Source organism: Tenrec ecaudatus, chromosome 1, assembly GCF_050624435.1.
Source record: "Tenrec ecaudatus isolate mTenEca1 chromosome 1, mTenEca1.hap1, whole genome shotgun sequence".
NCBI lineage: Eukaryota > Metazoa > Chordata > Mammalia > Afrosoricida > Tenrecidae > Tenrec > Tenrec ecaudatus.
Window position 1 is genome coordinate 85,112,576 of NC_134530.1, and position 23,108 is coordinate 85,135,683.

Genomic DNA, 23,108 nt, shown 5'->3' on the forward strand with positions numbered 1-23,108 from the left:
AGTCAGATGGAAAGTCTGTGTCTCTAATTGTCAATCTCTTGACCTATGAGGGTAAATTGATGGGGAAATGCTCCTCGGGTTCTCATTCAATTGGTGTGTTCCAAACAAAACATGCATTTGAACCTATCTTTATGCTCCAGAGTTGGATGCAGGTAAGTTCTCTTGGGCATTTTCTTATCTTTAGTCTTGTTACGGTGCTTTCCCAAAAGGTCCACTCCAGACCACAGCTTCCCAGGAGACACACAGGGTCACTTACATTCAAAGCAGAGAGGTCAGCTCAGAAGGTTAGGGGGTTCCATCGGAATGCTCTTCAACGTGAGGATGGCAAGACCTCATCTCATAGCCTTTGGCCACGTTACCAGGAGGGAGCAGTCCTTTGAAAAGGGCGTCGTTGTTTGGTAGAGGGTCAACCCCAAAGGGAAGACCTTCAGTGAGATAGATGGCTGGCCACAGCGGCTGCAATAATGAGCTGAAATGCAGCAACGACTGCCAGCATGGCACAAGGCGGGGGACTGTTTCGTTCAGCTGTACCTACACAGGGTCGCTGCACGTTGGAAGCGACTCAATGCCACCTTACAACAACAACAACACATGATTTTGTTGGGATGCTTTTTTGATGTACCCTCATATACCCACTTCGTGTTTGGGGTTCTGTAGGGGTGAGGGACATGTGACATAAAGTTTGGAGTCAATCAGAATTGCAAAACCGAAGAAAACAATGTGCCTCAGGAGGACCCAATTTGCCTGGTTTTGTTCAGTTTTCGACCTTTCCGCAAAAGAAATATTGTTCTTCTGGGATAGGTTCAGCATTCTTCATTCCCACCAGGATGAAACCCACGCTCCTTTGGGCGACGTTCAAGACCTTTCACAATCTCCTCTCACCCCACCAGCCTGATTGTCTCTTCCCCTACTGCATTCCCAACCAGAGAATCCACACAGTTCCCCGAATATTCCCAGCTTGTTCCTGTCTCCATGCCTCCCCACACACCAGGCTTTCCACCTCAGGGCTTGTCACCACAGGTGCCCCTTTGAGATGACACCAGTCCTGTTTTGAAAAGTATTGATTGGGCTTTCTTTTTGCCGCCTCAGGCTTTTCCCAAATCATTTTGACAAAGAGCGAATCTTTCCCGCTTCTTTGCAACCAGAAAGGAAGACATGAACAAATCAAGGCACAGCCAGCGGAAAGAAACACTAAGAATTAGGCCAATAAGTGGGCCCGAGAGCCTTGGGGTGGGGGAACCAAAATTCATCCTGTCGAATAGTTGTGTGGTTTGGAAAGTCTCGAATAACCATGAACCTAATTTAAGGACAATGCCAGAATATGTTCCCTAGTCTTAACAATTTGTTTGCTGTCTTGAGGTTGTGTTCAAGTTCAACAAAAGGACTGAAAGGCATTGTTCTGAGCCACCTCCGCAACCTGTTCAGGAAGTTACCCAGGGTGGGGAAGTCTTCCCCTGGGTCATTTCTAATGTACTATTTTATCTCAAGTTTGAATGCGTATGGAATGGGATTCACAATAGCAGACATGTGAACATAGTATAAAGGGACCATATGTCCTGGCTTGTCCAGGAAGTTCTGGCTTGTGCCCATTGTCCTGACATAATTATCAATACTTGTGGTTCCCCCTTCCCTATCATGTAGGCCAGCTTGAAAGATAAATCATGTTGTTGCTCTTGTGGTCAGTAACCAATAAGGGCTTGTCTGTTATTGCCTGGTTAATGGCATGGAGTCCAGACACCCCTGACTCAGGGTGACAGTGTGCGTGGCGGGACCCCAATGGTGGGGTCCTCTGGTTTTCATTGGCTGGCTTTTCAGAAGTGGATCACCAAACCCTGCTTCCTAGTCTGTTATAGTTTGGAAGTTCTACTGAAACCTGCTCAGTATCATAGCAACATATTCGCCTCAGTTGATAGACGGATGGTAGCTAGTGCACTGAGGGGAAATGGAACCCAAAGCTCCTCCCTAGCGAATGAGAGTTCTACCCTGATCCACCATTGTCCCCGGGAGCTGGCGTAGGCAGTTGTTTCACTACAGCTTTGCCGTCTATTGGACCGAAGTCCATAGTTCCAGACCCGAAGCTCTTTTCAATGGCTTCTCCAGCGCAGCGCTTCCCTCCCTTGACTCTCCGAATCTCCTGGCTTGTTCTCTTTCCACGAGGTGTTGGCGCCCCTTCTCAAGGACCACAGCCTTCGTGTGTCTTCCAGCAAGAGCTGATGGAGCAGATGAGGTTGGAAAGAAATTTCCCCAAAGAGGTTTTTGTTTTGCTGTAGTCTATTTTCACTTCTCCAAAGAAGAAAACATTTCATAATGATTTGAAAATTCTTAATAAATATGCCCCATATTTTATATGAGAAAATAAAAAGTACCAAAACAAACCAAAAAATTTTAAACAAGGGTGGAGAGATTATGTAGATAGACTGCACTTCTTCTTTTATCCTCTAGCCTGTGTTTGGGGGGAATGGAGGAAGACGAGGCAAAGGAAATGAACAAACAAACAGAGGTCACAAACAGTTTAATTGGTTTGACAGAAACCACACCATCAATAAGTGTGAAGAGGGTGTTTGAACTAGTTTTCTGAACCCGTGTCTCCTAATCCTTGCTTAACCTAGTTGACATTGGATTTATTCCAACTCCTGGAGACCTTCTCCGAGTTAGAGTGGAACTTTGCTCCATCCAGTTGTCAAGCAGGCATAAGGCTGTCTTTGGAGGCATCTTTGGTGGACCCAAACCTCCAACCCTTTGGTTAGCACTGGGCCATATTAAGCATCTGCATCCCTCAGGGACTCTCATCCATGCACTGTGCCTCTCTAATCCACTACATTTGAATATGAAGGAATCATTTTACAACAGGCACTCCATACCTCAACAAGGCTAACTCTTGGATGAGATACAGGTGAGAAGACAGAGTTAAAATATGCCCAGCCCCAAAGCCAGAAGCATCAGGGAGGAAAAGCTACATCACCAATCGTTTGTCTCCCGTTGTTATCTTTGTATGATTTGGTGAGATTTAAACAAAACAACAAATAGAAAGCACTCATTTGCTTCTGGGAAATGCACACATTCAATAGACAGCATGACCATTACAATGATAATTACTGATTCTCTACTCCAAGCTTGATTAGAGGACAGCTTCCCACTTTCGAAGATTAATTACACGGACAATTTTTGGATTGTCATAGAAAGACATGCTGAAACTGTCGTCCAGAGAGTGGTAAACCTGGTCAGATTTGACTGGGGAAGCCCACACCACGAGAAGAATGGGCCATCAGGAGGCCTGTCCCAAGCAGCTTGCTCTGAGAGACCTGTTGTCAGAGGAGGTGAGGATTGAAATGGGGACCATGTAGGAATGCCTGTGTAGCCAGCCCCAATGTCACCAGGCCTTTTCCTGTGTTCCTGAATTCCTTGATAACGTTGTCTTTCTCCCCCCCCCCCCACCGCCTTTGGCTGGGGCTTTGCTAACTTCCTGGTGGCTAGTTTTAGTCATCCTTCCTAGCAGCTTGCAAGAGTATGTTATGAAGTTGGAGATCATTTTTTAAAAACGTTCTGATGTGTTAGAAAAAGGGAAAAAGAAGGAAGCCAGCTCCTCGCGGGCAGTCAGTTGAGATGTTGTTTATGAGTGTCATAGTAGGGCCGTGGCACACATGGTCGGCAGTTCAAAACCACAAGTAGCTCACGGGGCGAAAGACTGGGCTTTGTGGTCCTGTAAACAGTTACAGTCTCGGAAAACCTCAGAGAGTCACTACACGCCAACATTGACTCGATGGCAGTAAACATGGGTTGGTGAACCTTTCATGTGTTCCCTCCCCACCACTTGCCCCCCTCTCTACAGACTTGTTTATCATTGAAAAGGGGCCATGATATCCTGGCAACTACGAAAGACATCCATTCATTGAAGTAGTCACCCACTCCTGTGACATCAGTTTATTAAGGTGCTACTGCATCAGGTTCTCTGTTAGGCATAGTTTTAGGAGGTCTTTCAATTCTTCACAGGACAAAGTCTAAACTCCTGGCTACAGGACTTTACCATGCATTGCCCTCTGCGTCACTCCCGACCCTCCCTGACCTCAGTCATTATGTCTGTCTCCCACTATAGCAAAGCCCCCTCCCTCAACTCCTTCCACACTAGGAACTTCCTGAGACGTCTTTTTGATCCCAGAGCTTCACTGGAGTGAAGCTGACCGTAAGCCCCTCACAACGGGACAGAAATGCGTTGATTTTGGTGTTTTTTCCACTGCCTGGGAATAGTGACCCATGAATCCATCTCCTTCCTTACACAATGAACTTCTTAATAATGAAGATGCTGCTTCCTTTAATAGTGTATTCCCAACTCCTAACACTATCTGGCACCTGTTGACTTCTTAGAACAAATGAAAAATTAAGTGAATGAATGAGTGAATGAAGAACATTGAGACAAAGAACCAGCCGTAAGTCTTTTGAGTTACTGCAGCACACAACATGTAAATATGGGTTCTCTTCCTCCATGTAATCTGTGGGGGACAATCACACACCAAGAAAATGATGGAAGGGAGAGTGGCTTTCTTGGAACCAAGACCATAGCCTGAAAAAAAGCATGGGACAAGAGGGCAGGAGATCTGGTATTGTTGCCCAGGCTCTGTCACCACGTCGCTGTGTCTTGGGGAAGGCATTACCCTCTCAGAGTTTCCCTCGTCTCTGCTCTAGCATCACTGGACAAAGTCTAAGAGCACGTGGGTGCTGCGAGCTTTCTGAAATGTGAAGGGGTGCTCAGGCCACAAGTGTTGGCGGCATGATGAGTCCAGCGCCTCGCTGAGTGCCAGCCTAACACGGGGCCACTTGGTGCTTCCACAGCCGCAGCCCATGGGGCAGGCCCTTCCCACCCCTGCTCCTATTCCTGGCCCGAGTCCAGGAGGATTTCCATCTGTACCTTGTCTGCCAGCCAGACTCTGAACCTAGGGTTTGGAAAAACAGGCGAGTTATATTCTTCCAGGTGTATCCTGTCTACAGCCTGAACTGTAAGGCCAAGTTTGTTCTTAGAATAAAGCTAATGCAGACACGTGTGTGAGAATGCTTACGTTAACAGTGCAGGGCTCCGGATGAGAAAGGGGTGTCATGGGGAGGACTATCTGGGTCTTTATTTTACCTCTGACGCTTATGAGCTCAGCTACTGTGATTATACTTTTTTTTTTAGCTCCTACAGGCTCCCTCCTCATTTCTCAGATGAGAGCACTGTACTTACTACACTTGCTTATAAAGAACAAGCAATGTATGGCAGCTCTCAGAGGACATGGTGCATGTCTTAGCACATGGTATATAGTATCTAGATGCTTGTTTGTTGGCTCTAACCTTTATTCATATTTAAGTTTGGGTCGACTAGAGAAACAAATCCACAGACACACATGCGTATAAGAAAGAGATTTATATACAAGAGCAATTGAACTTTGAGAAAACATCCCAGCCCAGTCCAGATCAAGTCCATATGTCTGATATTAGCCCATATGTCCAATACTAATCTATAAAGTCCTCTTCAGACTCACGAAACACATGTAATGACGCCGAATGTAGAAGATCGCAGGCCAGTGGGTAGAAAGTCTTTGGATCCAGTGGCATTGGAAACATCTCAGCGCTGGCAGGGGTCTCTGCATCAGGGTGGGGCCATGTGTCTTATCAGCTGCTGTGTCTCCCAGGGAGTGGCTGAGAGACTACTAAGGTTCACTCAGGAAGAAAGAAATAGATCACTTGAATTTCCCACTAAGTTCTAGAGAAATTGTGTTTGAAAACATTCTCAGAAATAAAGCTCCAGGCCCAATTTGCTTCTGCCAAACATTTAAGGAAGAGATGACAATTCTACACAAATGTTTCCAGAAAAATGAAGTGGATGGAACAAGTAAGGCATTTTTCCAAGGCATTTTTTTTGGTGTGTGTGTGTATCAGAATTACCCTAATAAGTAAACCAGAACAAGATACTAAAAGACAAGGAATATTTCCCCAAAGACGCAATGTTATCAAAACGTCAGTTCTCTTCCTATTGAGGTATAGCTCGAACCCACTCCCAATCTCAGCAATTGCGGAGACGTGAACGAGTTTATGAGATTGGACAGAAGCTTGAGCAGTGCAAACAACTTTGAAAAAGAACAAATGGAGTGTTAACTACCTGATTTCAAAATATCTGGCAAATCGATAAAAATAATCCACTCCAAGTGGTAATTATGTGAAGACAGACCCATTGAGATCACTTTGGATCCACGCATACACGGGCAACTGCATTTTGAAGCAGACGCAAAGGTAATTCAACAGTGAAAATAATCTTATTAGCAAATGTTACCAGAACCATTGGATAACTGATATACAAAAATATGGAACATTGATTTATACCTTGTGTGTGTGTGTGTGTATACACACACACACACACACAAAATATACACAATTGTGAGTATTATCTGGGAGGTCTGGGTAGCCATTGCTGATGGCATCGGACTATTGAATCCAGCAGAGTGGAGCTCCATGGGAGAACAGCTGGTGTCAGACTAGGGAAAGGAGGATGGAGGTTGGAGACATGTCTGACTCAGACCAATTGCCCTTCGGTTGGTGTGATAGTTAGCTTTTATGTCAACCTGGGTGAGCCAGAAGTCTTCCCTGATGTGGTCTAAAGTAGTTGGGATCATCTGTGAAGTAGTGGGCAAGTAGTTAATCGGGTTATAGTCTTGACACAATTAAGAGAGGCTTCATTTGGGGTGTGGCCTACTCTCAGCATGAACTGATAGTGTATAGAAGCGAGCTCGCATCTACGGCTGGATGCTAGACCCTGAATCTGATTTGTTGACCTTCTGTTATATCACCAGCCTATCTGAGGAGCTCACCGTAGACCGCTGCTCTTGGATTTCACTCAGCTCAGCCTGTGGGCTCCCTGCTTCCTGTTCATCAGCTCCTGCAGTTTTAGGGGTCAGGAGAAGCCTTCTGCATACATCTGACCCACAGACTTGAACCAGACGGAACTTATCCATTTCCACAACAGTGTGAGCCCTTTGTTGATAGAAATCTCTCTATACAAACACATACAGGCATCGCTGGCTTTGCTTCTCTAGAGAGCCCAGCTCGACAGCTATGCTCAGTTGCCTTCTTTCTCTCCTTTATGCAGACAGAGCAGAGGCCAGACGTGGACACACAGACCTTTTCCTCAGTCACCTCCTTAAAGAGAAAAAAAGTCCTATCACATTATACCAGAAAGCCAAACCCAAAATGATCCAGACAGTTTACATATAAACTAATGCGAACATTGTCACAGGCAAATTCATACCCAAAACAAGTTGAGGTTGCCATTTTATCTGAGATGGGATTCATCACCTACTTCAAAAATATTAAATCAAACAAACAAGGGTATTTTAAATTAAAGAATATAATTCACAATGAAGCTATATGGATTAAGAGATTCTATACACTAAGAAACACAGTGGCAACATTCTTAACATAGAAATTACAGGTAATTCAAAAAGATATTAGCAACCAAAAATCACGATGGCAATGTGTGATTCATCCTTTCAGTTCACAGCATGTCAAGTGGATGATGGATGGATGGATGTATAGGAGAAACAGAGATCTAAATAATAAGATAAACATGATTGATATACTTTAATCTATGCACTAAGTACCCTGAAAATAGAGAGTACATCTTCTTTTTTTTAAAGGACCATTTTATGTTCATGCCAGAAACTCACAAGATAGTGCGTACTTTGGAAAGTATATAGTATTGTGCATATGAAGTGATTACTCTTTTATTTTTAACTCAGAAACAAAATAGAATTTTTGAGAGGTTCTGTCCTCCAGAACTTTCCTGGAGTCGAAAGGTCTTCTGCCCATTATCCAACTGAAGTTTCCAGGGAAGAGACGAGAGAACAGATCAGAGAAGAACTGGAGGTAATAAAAGCCCCCCCCCCCCTCCAACTATGAACTTCTCTGTCAGAAATTTAATAATTATTATTATTGACTGCATTTGAGCTATGTTTGACACATGACAAATACATTTTCCAGATATTTTCTTATTTGCTTCTCACACAATTGCTATATGATCATGAGGGGTAAGGGGCATTCTTAAACTTGAGGAAACCATGACCCAAACCACAGAGGAAATGAGTGAAGTGAACCAGGGACCCTGATGTTGTACTTGAATGGGCTTTCTAATATGGTATCATCCATCCATCCATCCATCCATCCATCCATCCATCCATCCATCCATCCATCCATGCTTTATTATTTATATGCTTCCAATATAATTTCTAGAAGACCTACGACATGTCAGACATTGTTCCAAAGGCTGCTCATTCAAAGGTGAACTCAAACTGAGAAAAGTCTCAGCTTTGTGAAGGAACCGGACAGTAAACAGACAAATAAACATAGGACATCACGCAGTGAGCAGAGCAGTGTAGAAAAATAAAGCCAGATGAGGGGTAGAGGGTGAAGTGTTTTCGGATGGCTCTTCTAAGCAGAGATTATTTGAACAGAAAGCTGGGTGAAGGGGAACAGTTAACCAAGGAAACATGAGCTAAGATTTATGCTTTCAGTGGATCCACAGTCTTTCTCGGTCTTAAAGTGCCATCTTCACTCTGCACAATGGGGCAGTCTCCCGGTGGCCTGCTTGCACCTGCTGTTTCCATAGCCTCTTATCTGGGACTCTACTTGCATCATTTGTGCATAGATGGCACCAGATTCCCCATTGCAGCAAGACAGGTGCTTAATCTTATCATTCCTGAGCCAGGCCACAGGGCTTATACATTGCAACCCCAAGCGTGCCCTTCGTCCCTGAACAAGGTCTGGTCTACATGATGAAAAACACCTGTATTATTCCCCCTCTCCTCTTAACACGTATCTTATCTCACAACTCCACCGTGTTCCCGTTGCAGTTTTGTGTCTCTTTTAAATTTAAGTTTTATTTGTACCTGTTTCTGTCGCCTTCTGCTCCTGTTCACCTAGGGGACCTCCGGAAATGCAAGAATTCCAACTCAGCCACGTTATCTCAGGAACTGCTGGATAGAGATATTGCTCAATCCATGCTTATGGAATTGAAATGCTTGTGGTAATGGGACAGTTAATATTTTCAGGGTTCTTCATCCGTAATCTTGCTGTGTGTGTGTTTCAGTTCATGTATTTCTGCTATCCCAGAAAAGGTCCTTTATCCTGGCCTAGGGAATCAGTAAAAGGAGACAGATGGAGACAAGGGAAAACACCCTTGAGAAGTTCAACTCGGGGCCAGGTCATTGGCCCCTCGATTCATAACGACAACTAATTAAGAAAGTTTGGGTTAGTGTGTTGACCATCTTTCTGTGTCAGTGTCTCCCTTATCTTGCACACCCACAGATTGCCAAGGTCAGCATCTCCACTAGGTTTTACAAAGTCATCCTGTGGTCAAGATGCATGCTTTCTTTTTGGTGAGGGGTCATTAGCTGATCGATCCATGGTGGAGAACTGACGCGTTCATAGTGAGAGATATATGGATGTTGTTGCCGAGAATGCGCACAGTGAAACACATAGCATTCAACAGTTTCTGCATGTACCAATCATTGACATTGAAGACATGTACCAATCGATGACAATGATGATATTTACCAATCAATGACGTTGATGACATGTACCAATCAATGACGTTGATGACATGTACCAATCAATGATGTTGATGACATTCTTCCAGTTGGGTCACCATTCTCACCCTCCTTTTCCGAGTTGTTCCTCCACCTTTAACAGACATTCACTTCCCACGAAGATTGCTATCTACATGGTGATTAATTATTACTTTAAGAGGGCAGCTGCTTTTCAGTATAGAGCATCTTCTGCTGCTGCTGCTGGTGGTGGTGCCTCAGGCTCATCACTCTGCTGCCCCGCTGGATGTGGCAGAGAACTTCGCTGCTCTGCTTCTCTCTGGCTCCCTTTTGACTCTGTTTCTTCTTGACTTTGTCATGCCTCTGCTTACCTGGCAAGTGATCACTGAGTCCTACGATGGTCTTACTCTCACGGGGCTTGTAGACTAAGCAGGGGCTGGGGACATTCACACGATGGCACTCGTGAGTACAAAATGCAGCCAGAAAGCACTGTAGACTCAATGATGGCAAGACTTACTTTGGACAGGTTATCAGGAGGGACTAGTTCCTTAAGAAGACCATTATACTTGGTACAGGTGAGTTTCGGCAACGAAGAGGACGCTCCTCAATGAGATGGCTTGACACAGTGGCTGCTACAATGAGCTCAAAAATGGCTGAGTTCCTGAACATGGTGTCGGACTGGGTGGAGTTTTGTTTTGTTGTACGCAGGGTTGCTATGAGTCGGAACTGACCCCACAGTGCCCAGTAACAATGATATGAAGGCTCATGACACATTGTGGTCTATGCTCTGAAAGGAAAGCCATGAGATGATCTGAAAGACTCTTACAGGGCCACATGATCAAAATTGAGGTGGGCAAGAAAGCCTCTCTGAAAAATGAGTGTAGAGCTGACATTCAGATGAGAAGGATGAGTGGAGGAGGGTCAGGATGGGCCAAACAGAGGAAGACCTGGGCAGAATCACAAAGGCGCAAGACCAGCAGCAATGTGGTAGAGCTGAGAGAATGGAGGCAGGAGCACAGAGAAAGGGGTAGAGCATGTGGGACCACATATGCCATAAGGAATTGGAATTTTGTCTTCTGTGCACAAGGGAGACATTGACATGATTGATGGGCAGTATGATAGGACCATGTTTACCCATGAGAAGAATCATGAAGTAGTTTATTGTACCAACCTGGCCGATAAACACATGTGGGGTTAATTGAAGGGCGGAGAGATAAATGTCTCAGTAAACCTCCCCTTTCTAGTTCTCGGGTTTCTTGCTTTGTGATGGTCAGACCAGGGTGCAGCTGCCTCAGCCAGTTCCCTGCTTCAGCTGGCAAGGCTCACTTCCTACAAGACATCCCTGAGGAGAAGCCACATGGACCTACCCTGATGAAGCCCTGGGTGCTGGAGTGGCTGCATGGGGACCCCTGCCAGAGCTGAGATGCTTACAAACATTCACTGACTCGGCTTTCCTCCTGCAGTCGGCATCATTGCGTGTGTTTTGTAAGATGGAGGAGGACTATGTGGATTGGTGTCAGACACACGGGTTAATGTTGGACTTGTGGGCTTGGGCAGCACTAGGTTGGGATGTTTTCTTGATGTGCACTATATATATATATATATATATATATAGTTTCTGTGGAGTTGTTTCTCTAAAGTACCCAGACTAACACAGATATCTTTAGTTGTAGGACAGCAAAGTGGATGGGAAAGTGATGGAGGTAGGAGGTCATGGCGTTGGAAAATAATACTTGGACCCAAGCCATCTCCAGGAATCACCTTCCCTTAGGTCTGCAGGCCAAACGACCCTTCTAGAAGTGGATTTAAGTTCCAGACATGGAACTTATAGGCAGCTTTAGCAAACTTGAGAATGCTGAGCTGAGCTGAGCATGTGTGAGTCAAGATGGTGAAGGAATTCTGCACCATGAGAAGACTGATGGCCAAAAGAGCCCGGGCCATGTGACTCAGAGTGTGGAAACCAGAAGTCCCTCGCCTCTGAGAGAGGGTGGTGTTGGCCACAGAGAATTCCGACAGAAGACCAAGGAGTGGAAGCTAAAGGCTTCTTTTCTTCCCCCAAGTGGTTATTAGCCTGCTTTCTCCTTGAAGGAGCTCCGACTCCGTTTTCCTCTGTGTTAAAAAACAACACTTTTGTGAAGCACTTGGGCCTAAAACTGTTTTCGTTGAGAAGATTTCTGTGGGCGCCCGAGGAGGAGGTAGGACGGCTGCTGTACGGGAACAGGGGAACATATGGTGGTCTGTTGTGAATGTGATCTGTTTTTTGTGTTGTTGTTAAACTTCCTCTTGTTCGCGCTGGGCAGATTATATAAGAGCTTGAGTGTCCATATGGTTTGTTGCATAAGATGCCTAAAAGGAACGCTGGTTTCTGTTCCCCGCAGCTAGTCCAATTGTGAGGGTGGGACACATGTGTCCACAGTGCCACAGTCGGGCCAGAGGCAGCTAGGCCTTGATTGAAATCTCAGTTCTACCAGGAGTTAGCTGAGTGACCTGGGGCAGGCCACCCAAACTCCCTGACACCTAAAGTCCCTGAGACTTCATTCCCTTCTGTGTAAAATGAAGAAATTTGTACCGGTTTGCCGTTTTTAAAGAGGATACAGAACTACTAAGATGAACTGCAGCTTCCTTATCAAGGACTTAACACCTGGTAGTACGGCATGATTTGTAAATATTATTTATTTTCTCCTCAGATACACCCTCCAGAGTCGCTCTTCTTATCTGTCTGGTTCATGGGAAGAAACCAAAGCGCACATGGAAGGAATGGCTTCCCTCAGGTAAGACACCTAATAAAAGCAGGAGCTAAGGTTCCCGTGTTTGTTTCCTACTGCGAAAGCAGCCACCTCCAACGTCTTGCCGCCAGTGTTGGCGCGGACACCCGAGAGGGGGCTGGTAAAGTGGAGACTAGGCTGTACGCTCCATGAGGATGAGGAATTTATGCTCTTTCTTCTCTCCTCCGCGCGCGCGCGCACACACACACGCACAGTGTCTGGCTCAGAGTATGTAGTTAGTAATTCTTTTCAGAGAAAGTCAATGATGTGTGCACGTACCGCAGAGCTGTCAGATGTGGAGGCTGACAGGCTTGCGTTTGAGTCTCGGTTCGGCAGCGTTTGCTAGCTGTGACCATAGGCAAGTCACGTGGCCAGTGCATGTCACAGGTCAGGCGTCTTGTCCTCATGTTGGGGTTGATAGTGATTTCCTCAAATGAATTGTCCTTTTACTTCTAGGTATTCAGGCTAACCCACTGATTCATGTGTACCCCATTCTACCTGAAACAAAGCAGAACCAGAACTGTGGCCCCAATAAACTCACCTGGGCTTTCTGGGGCTCCTCTAGGACCTTATCCAAAGTAACGCTAATATCTGCCAAGATTGATATCGTTATCAGAATACTTTGTATTTCAGCAAGTAGATTCTTGAAGCATGGTGATTTAACCCAGTTTGGCAAGAACTTCCTATGGTTGGATTGTACTTCTGCCAGTAGCAGTTCCTCACAAGAATGGGTCTCAGGGACAGTTTTAGATGGGAGAGAAGCAAACCGTGATCAACTGACGATGTCTGCATGGAGGTACACACGAGCTGTAGAGGCTCAAGTTTCATCCTGTTGACCTAAGGTCCTGTCCAGTCAGTTCTGATTCATAGCAAGCGATCCAACGGACAAGAGACTGAAACACTGCCCGGTTCTGTGCCATCCTCACAGGGGTTCTTGTTTGAGTCCCTTGTTGCCGCACTGTGTCGATCTATCTTGTTGAGAGCTTTCCTGTTTTTGCTGCCCTTCTACTGTACCAAACATGACAACTCTCTCTAGGGACTGAGCTCTCTTGATAACATAGCCAAAGTACTTGAGACAGAGTTTTGCCACTCTTGCAACTCAGGAGCATTCTAAATGTACTTTTCCCCACGACATATGGCTCTGTTCTTTCCCAAGTCCCTGGTACTTTGTATCTTCTTTCCCAGCACCTTAGCGCAAATGTACCAATGTTTCTTCAGTCTCCCTCTTCAATGTCGCACTTTCACATGCATATGAGACAATGGGAAATACCATGGCTTGGGTCAGGCCAACCTTAGTTCCTGAAGTAACATCTTTCCTTTTCCACATTTTACAGAGGTCCTTGCAGCAGATTTCCCCATTAAAATGTGTTGTTTCATCTCTCGACTGCTGTTTCCATGAGCACTGATTGTGGATCCAAGCAAGACGAAATCTTTGGCAATGTCAATCTTTTCTCCATTTATCATAATGTTACCCATTGAGCTGATTGTGAGAATTTTAATTTTCTTTACATTGAGTTTTAATCCATATTGAAGACTGAAATCCTTGATCTTCATCAAAGCACTTGCTTCAAGTCCTCTTCCCTTTCATCCAGCAAGGTTGTGTCATCTGCATATCATGTGTTGTGAAGAAGCCTTGCTTCAATCCTGATGCCATTCTTCTTCAGAGAATCCAGCTTCTCTGATGATTTGCTCAGTATACAGGTTGAATAAGTATGGTGAGAAGACACAACCCTGATACACCCCTGTCCTGATTTAAAACCATGCAGTAATCCCTTGTTCCTCTCACACAACTGACTTTTGGTCTATGCACAGCTTCTACAAGAGCATAATTAAGTGTTTTGTTATTCCCATGCTTCTCAAGGCCATCAATAGTTTGTTATAGTCCACACAGTTGAATATCTTAGCATAGTCTATAAAACACAAGTAAACATCTTTCTTGTCTTCTAATCTTTGAACCAAGATCCATCTGGCAGCAGCAATAATACCCTCTGTTCCAAGTTGTCTTCTGAATCCAGCATGAACTTCTGAAGCTCCCTGCCAATGTACTGGTACAACCATTGCTGGGTCTTCAACAAAATTTTACTTGCATGAAATATTAGTGATATTGTTCTATAAATTGAACATGTTGGTTAATGAGTGTGATCCTGGACTAGTCAAATTCTCCCACATTTTACAGTTCAGGAAACTGAGTCCCAGACAATAAAGCTGATGGTGCCCGGCTATCAAAAGGGATAGTGTATTGGGTCTTAAAGGCTTGAAGGTAAACAAGTGGCCATTTAGCTCAGAAGCAACTAAGCCCACATGGAAGAAGCACACCAGCCTGTGTGATTATGAGGTGCCTAAGGGATCAGTTATCAGGCATCAAAGAACAAAAAAATCCTATCATTGTGTGCTCACCTCCATGATATGATCGCTGAAGACAAATGGGTATATAAACAAATGTGGTGAAGGAAGCTGATGGTGCCTGGCTATCAAAAGATATAGTGTCTGGGGTCTTAAAGGCTTGAAAGTAAACAAGCAGCCATCTAGCTCAGAAGCAACAAAGCCCACATGGAAGAAGCTCACCAGCCTGTGTGATCACGAGGTGTCGAAGGGATCAGGTATCAAAGAACAAAAAAATCTTACCATAGTACATGAGGGGTAGAGTGCGGAGTAGAGACCCAAAGCCCATTTGCTGGCCACTGGACATCCCCTTACAGAAGGATCTCAGGGAGGAGACGAGACAGTCAGGGTGCGATGTAGCAACGATGAAACATACACCTTTCCTCTAGTTCCTAAATGCTTCCTCACCTCACGCCCCCATCATGATCCCAATTCTACCTTGTAAGTCTGGCTAGACCAGAGGATGTACACTGGTACAGATAGGAACTGGAAACATGGAATCCAGGGCAGATGAGCCCTTCAGGAACAGTGATGTAGGTAGTGATACTGGGAGGGTAGAGGGAGAGTGGGTTGGAAAGGGGGAACCGATTACAAGGATCTATATATAACCTCCTCCCTGGGGGGTGGACAACAGAAAAGTGGGTGAAGGGAGACATCAGACAGGGCAAGATATGACAAAATAATAATTTATAAATTATCAAGGGTTCATGAGGGAGGGAGAATGGGGAGGGAAGGGAAAAAATGAGGACCTGATTCCAGGGGCTTGGGTGGAGAGCAAATGTTTTGAGAATGATGAGAGCAATGAATGTACAGATGTGCTTTACACAATTGATGTATGTATGGATGGTGATAAGAGTTGTATGAGCCCGTAATGAAAGGATTAAAAAAAAAAAAGAAGCGAGGCCATTGACTTGTAGTGTGGAAACCAGAAATCACCATGACTGACCTCACCTCTGAGCAAGGGTGTGATGCAGTTTTCCATGGCTGGCTTTTCAAACATAGATCAGCAGTCCTTTCTTCATGCATACCTTACAAACATTTTATCTTCATTCCCAGATCAGAGGAGGAAAGTCACCCCTGTACCTGGCACAGTGTTCCTTCTCCACAGTGATTACTTGAATCTACACTTAGGGCTAAATAGCTGTCCATCCCAAGGAATCAAGAGTTAGATACCCTTGCGCTCTGACCTGAGTGGTGCACACAGATAATGTGCACAGCTACTAAACCAGAGGGTTGGACAGTCAAGTTCACCCCAAGGCACGGAGGAAGGAAGGACTGGTGATCTATTTCTGAAAAGCCAGCCACTGAAAACCCTGCAGAGCACAGTTCTAGTCTGACACACATGGGCTTGCCAGGAGGAAGGCATAGGGAAGTAACGCAATAGAAAGTTTATTATTTTTTTAATTCTTCACCTACAGCACTGGCTGTGAGGCCTTGGGAAGGTGACCCAATCACCTCTCCGAGCCTTCCTTCTCGCATCCTTAACTGGGGAAAATGAGAGCGCATTTCTCCTAGACAGCTGTGAGGGCTGAATTCAAGGAGGTGAAATCATTAACACAGAGCCTGGCCCATCGCAAGGGTTTCTGCAAAGACCCTTAAAAACAAAGAGACAAGCAAATCCAACACATGCAGGCCGGGCGGGCCCCTGCCCCCTCTTCCCGCCAGATGACTGAGAAGGCAGAGGAGCTGTTCCAGCCCACGCAGCACCCAGGTGGCTGTGCCAGCCGGGCTGCCCGGCGTCTGTGCTCCGCTCCGGGTGCTGGCACCCCGCCTGGACTTGAGGAGTCCCGATGCTTCTCTCCTGTCAACTCAGCAGAACAAGCTGTTTCAGGAAGGTGGTTCCCTCTGAGAAAATGTTCCCGAAGCCCTGGAGGCTCTCACCCTGCACGTCTCCAGCGAACAGCCAGGACAGGGACTGTGCCCCACCCTGCATAACACATTCTTTTCAAAGTCTGCATCCTGCCAAGTCACAAAAGGTAGTGTGTGGTCTGAACAGCTGGCGTCTTTAGGGCATAGCCCCTTTTGCTGTGTGATGACTCTCAACCCGCTTTGCCTCTCTGTGCCTCAGTCTCTTGCCCTCTCAAATGGTGTCCGGTCAGTCTCTTTGGGGTCTAGCACTCAGCAGCGATCAGAAAGGTTAGAGATTCAAGGCTACCCAGAAGCCCCTAGGGGGAAGGGTCTGGGGATGAACATCAGCCGTTGAAAGCCCTAGGGAATTTCAATTTGGAATTGGCTGGACAGTGCCTGGTGATTGGAAGGTCCAGCCAACTATTTGGAAGACAGCTTGGGAAAGACCACTGGAGACACTGACACACCTACCTCATGTCCCACACCGTCCTCCAACCTCTGTTCTCCCCCTCCACTGGCCCTGGTCAAGGCCACCATTTTTAAGTCTGAATAACACTTGGCCTCTTATTGACAAAGGGCCTTGGTGAACCCTCTCTCCTCGGCTGCTCCTCACTACTCTTCTTATTTTCCACCTCCATCTCTGGCTATTTCCAGTCTCCTCTGAGGGATGCTTTCCCTTCCCCAAGCCTGAAAGCTTGCAATTTCTCTAAATCTGGTCCCCAACCTTCTTTCTTTGCCTTACACACATCTCAGAAGGCTTATCACCCCAGCTTCCAGTACTCCCCTCGTTTCCACACTCACCATCTTATCTCTGGGTGGAACTGGCCCACAAGGGCCAGACCACCTTTCCTGGGGGCACTTTTGTTTGCTCTTTGACAGCTGTCACGCTCAGCTCCCTTGGGAACTCTTCATGTTCACTAACCATCCCCACTGTGGTCCATGTCTCCGTGAATTGTGCCGCCTACTGTTCACTCGATAAAGGCATGATGAAAACATTCCAGGTACCTGGTTCAAATCCCTGCTCAACATTGTTCCCTTGAAGTGTTGACATGCCCTATTAGAATGATCATCAGAACTCACTTCTCCCTCCACTTGCAAACAGACACCAAGGCTTATCAATTATATTTTTTAATCTCCCTCAAATCCATCTCCTATTTTTCTAGATCATTTTCGTTGCCTTGACTTAGTTCCGACATGGTCCTGCAGCCTCTATTTACCCCTTTCGGTCCTTTCCACGTTGGTGTGAGATGGATTTCCTAAAAACACATGCCCGGTTAAGCTAGTCCTTGATTACACCATCCCATGACTCCTACTTATGGATCACGTCTAAGCCACTTCACTGCGCAGACATGGCACTTCCTGATGTGGACTGTGCGGGTCTCTTTCACTTCTTTCTTTCTCTCGCTCACCGCTCCCCACTCCCCACTCTTGGCTCCAGTCACCTGCAGTGGGGCAGCTGGCCAGCTGCCATCAGGCCGTGTGCAGGCTTGGAACCTGTCCCACCCCTTTCCTAGATAACTCTCATTTGTCCTGTAAACCCACTCAGGTGCTGCCCCAGTGCCTCTCCATTGACAACCCTCTTATTCTAAGAGCTCTGCCTCTGTTTGCAACCCCCTTTCCAGGGGATAGAAACCGGCTCACTGGTCAACCTAACGTCCATGTGAGCAGTTCTAGGACAAGAACTGATAGCCATCACCGTCAGTCACACCACCCTAGTAAGTGCCCACGCAGCACAAATCTGAACCAGCTGCTATTTTATTTATTACTTGTATGTAGGTGGCTAAGAGTTGGAATCGACTTAATAGTGGTTGCTTTGGGTGGGACGTAGTCTTTCTACCCACCAGAATGCCAGCAATATGGTGGGAGTAACCATGTATCTGTGTTGTTCAACGCAGTATTCCTAAAACCTCGTGAGCTAGCTGATGCTCATTACATACTTACCAAGTGAATGAATGTTTATCTGAATTAATTCAATAGAAAATAGTAAAAGCATGTAAGTATGCAGCACAAGGGTTATTCTCATGGAGAGTGTGCGAAGGGAGACTGATAGAAACCAAGTGAACAGAAAGAATCAAGATCGTACCACGTGTTATGAATGGAAAACACAATAGGAACACGACTGAATGGATAAACCAAGGAGTAAATGAATGGTCAGATGGATGGACGATGGTTAAAATGGCTTTCCCTCTCTTGGGGAGACATGGCACAGGTGGGAGAAGGAGGTGGTGAAATGGGCACTTGAGTGGGGTAGGAATCAGAAGTCTGACGCTACCCTTCATTGATGGCAACCTGACTAACACGTTGAGCCCTGCCCGCAGATGCCACAGGTGTGTCACTGTAGGCCTGCAGAGGCTCTGGGTGGCTGCTGACGGCTGAGTTTTCCAAAGTGGGTCCATGGGGGTCTTTATTCAAGGCCCCTCAAGGTGGATTCGAACCATCAACTTTTTGTTGAGTCGTTGAGTGTGCTAACCACCTGCAATACCTCTCAATCCTTAGTATCTCACTGTCCCCACTTATGAAACGGGGATTATAACAATCAGTTCTCTTCATCCAGCACCCTCATCCTAATGTGTCGAAAAACAAACAAGCAAGCAAACAAACCAATAAACCCACCCTTTTTTTTCGAACATAGTAATGGGCTCTTCATTGCTGTGGAAAATGTGTACCTGCTTTTAGGATTGGATGATCCAAAACTCGTTTCTCTCATAGGGTTTGTCATGTCCAAGGAGACGGCTGATGTGGAAGTGTTTGGTAACTCTCAACGTCTCTCCCATGTTAGGGACCATTGTAATTGACACCGCAATGGCTGCAGTCAAAGCATCTTCCGTTCCAAGGGACCGCATTGTTTAGAGCAGTGGTTCTCAACCTGTGGGTCGTGACCTCTTCAGGGGGTCAAATGACCCTTTCACAGGGGTCCCCCGTTTCATAACGGTAGCAAAATGACAGTGATGAAGTAGCAACAAAAATAATGGTATGGTTGTGAGGTCACCACCGCATGAGGAACTGTATGAAAGGATCACTGCCTGAGGAAGGGGGAGAGCCCCTGGTTTAGTGGAAGAGATGAGAGGACCTGAACCTCAGCTTCACTTCTACATCTTTCGCTAAAAACACTAAATTAAACATAAACTACTCCACCTCTCTGTGACTCAATTTCCTGATCTGTGAAGTGGGGGGAACATTTGTAGCCACCTCACAAGGCTGTGCAAACAAGATACTCCAAGTAAAGTGCTTGGCACTTGGTGAAGCCAATAGAAATGGCTCGGCCAGTATTTTCTATTAATCGTCAGTCTGTCAATCATTGGAGGCTATTCATAAATGGAGCTATTCATGATTCGGTTTCTCAAGTCAACATTTCTGCCGGAAACTTCCCGAGAACCACATCTGTGTGCCCCAACACCTGCAATTGTGCAAAACTTCATCTAAAACCCAAACCGGCTTTCATACGGAGAACATACACATGGGAGAATCTGCCATTCAGGACCCTCTGTCCCACTTTGTCAGAAAACATTTTCTGGAACATGGAGAGAGATGAACTCTTCATTTCTATAGAAAACAAAAATTCCTGGTTTTATGATCAAATAACCCTGAAACGTTGTGTGAGTGTGAGTGTGTGTGTGTTAATGTAATCCATTTAAAAATCCCATAAAGACTCCTTGTCAAGAGAAAACACAGCTGGTGCCCAATTAGAGGTGATCAAGACTAATCGACCAGCAGAGTTCTTAATTAAGCTGGACCCCAAGCTGCGGAGAGATGGTGGGAGGGTGGGGAAAGGATGTGGCCCACATGCTCAAGCAGAGGCAACCATTGAAAAGGGCTGAAGGCTTCTTCATGACGCAGCACCTGAATTGAAGCTTTTAAGCCAGCGGTTCTCAATCTGTGGGTTGTGACCCCTTTGGGGGATTGAACGACCCTTTCACAGGGGTCGCCCAATTCATAACAGTAACAAAATTACAGTTATGAAGTAGCAATGAAAATAATTTTATGGTTGGGGGGGTCACCACAACATAAGGAACCGTATTAAAGGGCCATGGCCGTAGGAAGGTTGAGGACCACTGTTTTAAGCCTCTGCAGAGGTTGGCACCCAGTTTTGGCTCACTCCAAATCTCTCCCTCTTTCCTTACTGTGTAAAACATCAAACTTTCCCCCTTCTACTCAGGCACCATTCCTCTCGTGTGAGTCAAAACAGGCTCCTGGGAAGTCCCGGACGGCGACAGGAGAGCATCCCTTTCAGGAAGGCCATCATCCATCACCTCTCTGCGCTTCTCGTTTGCACTGGCATCTTCAGACAAATTTTTCCTCACACCTCACTTTGGCCAGTTTTGTGCTTTGCTATGTCCTTTCTGGCCCCACACCACCCCCTGCTTTCCCACTAAATCCTTTAAGGTCCTGGTGTTTGGCAAATGCTTTCTACTCAAAATCATGCGAGTCCGCATGCCTTCGTCCTAGTCTTCAGTGCACCCTCTACCTCTTGCTCTTTGTGTGCAGACGGTTCATTTTCTCACATCTCATATATCTCAGGGTCAAGGCATGGGGTTGAGGGCCTCTTTGTCCCCAGCATACCTGCACATTAATCCTCTATCCTCTTACGAGACACGCATGCATACACTTGCTGCTAGGCTTAGCTGGTGACACATGGAAAGAGGCGCTATATCTGAAATGCCCTTAATAGATACTTTGTGGGTGACTATGGAGACACAAGATGATAGAGAGAAGGAGCTTTGGTGGCACAATGGTTAAGCATTGTGTTAACTGACAGGAGAGTAGTTTGATCCCATAGAGTGGGTCCATGGGAGAAAGGTATGATGATCTGCTTCATAAAGATTATAGCCAGGAAACATTAGAGGGCAGTTCTACTCTGTGACCTGGGATCACTATGAGCCAAAATGGACTCAAAAGCACCCAACAGTAACAGCAACATGATGTAGAACAATGGTTCTCAGAGAATGATCTTGGAACTAGCAGCCTGGAGATCACTGGAGAATTTCTTCGAAATGTAAAGTCATGAGCCTCATCCCAGACCTACTGAGTCAAAAACTCTGAGGATGCGGGGGGGGGGGGTTGTACCCAGAAAAAGTACTTCTAGAAATTCTGAGGCCCAACCATCTTTGAGAACCACTGGTACGATATTTAAGATTTTGAGCTTTGAACTTAATGTACCTGAGTTCAAATCCCACTTCTGACACATAATAGTGATGTGACATTGACCATGTTTTATAACTTGGTGATTTGGGTTACACCTGAATTTATACTGTTAATGCTCTAGAGGTTGATAACTGATATGCATTCATTTTTAAGACAGTAGTAAAAATAATACCTGCTTGCAGGATGCTGTGAGCTTGAAGCTATTGTGGTGCAGGAAGCTATGCAGCATACATTTCAGAGGCTAGCAGGGGCATCCATCATGGCCACGTCTCGTGGGTCTTACAGAATAAGACAGGCTAAGGAGAAAGTTCTGGCAATATGTTTGCGGAAATTACTCAATCAAAACGCTGTGGATCATAATAGAAATTATCCAAAATAGAGTTGGAAGACGAGGTTGGAAGGTACTCAGGCCACAACAATGGACTTGAACATACCAATGATCATAAAGATGGCATCGAACTGGGCTCCCCCAGAGTCAGAGTCAACTCAATGGCAACTGAAGCCAAACAATATATGGAAATGATTTAGAATAGTGCCTAGCATGTTAGAGGCATTCATGAACTGTTACCCATTAATACGATTCTGTAGACACTTTAAAAGGTTATGTGTCCTTGGATATTTACCACTCTAATCTTCCTGCTGCTGTCATCTAGGACTTTAGATGGCTCCAGCTTTCCATTGAAGAGGAGGGTCAAACCCAAATGAAACTCATTGTTGGCAAGTCGACTCTGCTCACAAATACCTTTCATTAAAGTCTTTTTTTTTAAGTCATTTTATTGGGGGCTCTTACAGCTCTTATATTTTAAGTTTTTATATTTGATTATCAAAAAACATTACCTTCACATCCTATTTGCTGGCAAAATTCACACCTCAGCAAACCTCAATGTATTTAACTCTTAATTTGTTACTGCCTTCCACTGATTCCCATGTCTCCCAAGAAAATAGAAACCAGGCTCCTTTCTGTGTGCACTTTTGGTTTTCTCCACTCTGAACATCTTTACCTTTGAACCACTCCAGCCAACCACACTCAAAGCCACACCTCGCTCTTATCTGGGCGGAAGACTGCTCCACCCCAGGAATCACAAATACTTGGGTCCCCCCTGTCTGGCTCCTCCTTATCTTCCTTCACCTCTCACCCTACTAGCCCATGACATCCTCTTGAAGTCCAGGCTCTGGACAGCCTCCCTCCAGGACCTCCTAGTCTCCCAGAACTCCTTGGTTTCTCTATCTCAAAATTTGCCATCTCTTCCCTCTGCCAAGTCAATGGATGGACCTCTAGCATGAGTGAGAAATAAATAATCCGTTGTGGTTGTAAGCCACTCAGAAATTACAAAAGAAAGAAAGAAAAGAAATATCTGCAGGGTAACCTTGCTTCTCCTAATTAATGTACCTGCCTGCTATGGTG

The 23,108-nt window shown here is 45.6% G+C and overlaps 1 long non-coding RNA gene across 2 annotated transcripts in view; it reads left to right on the top strand.

Annotated features, from left to right (window-relative positions):
* Positions 1-23,108, top strand: part of LOC142435845 (uncharacterized) — a 107,702-nt gene that overhangs the window by 8,119 nt on the left and 76,475 nt on the right. For both annotated transcript variants that reach the window (XR_012781613.1, XR_012781616.1), the window contains exon 2: positions 12,254-12,337. This is a non-coding gene — a long non-coding RNA (uncharacterized LOC142435845). The remainder of the gene's footprint in view (positions 1-12,253; positions 12,338-23,108) is intronic.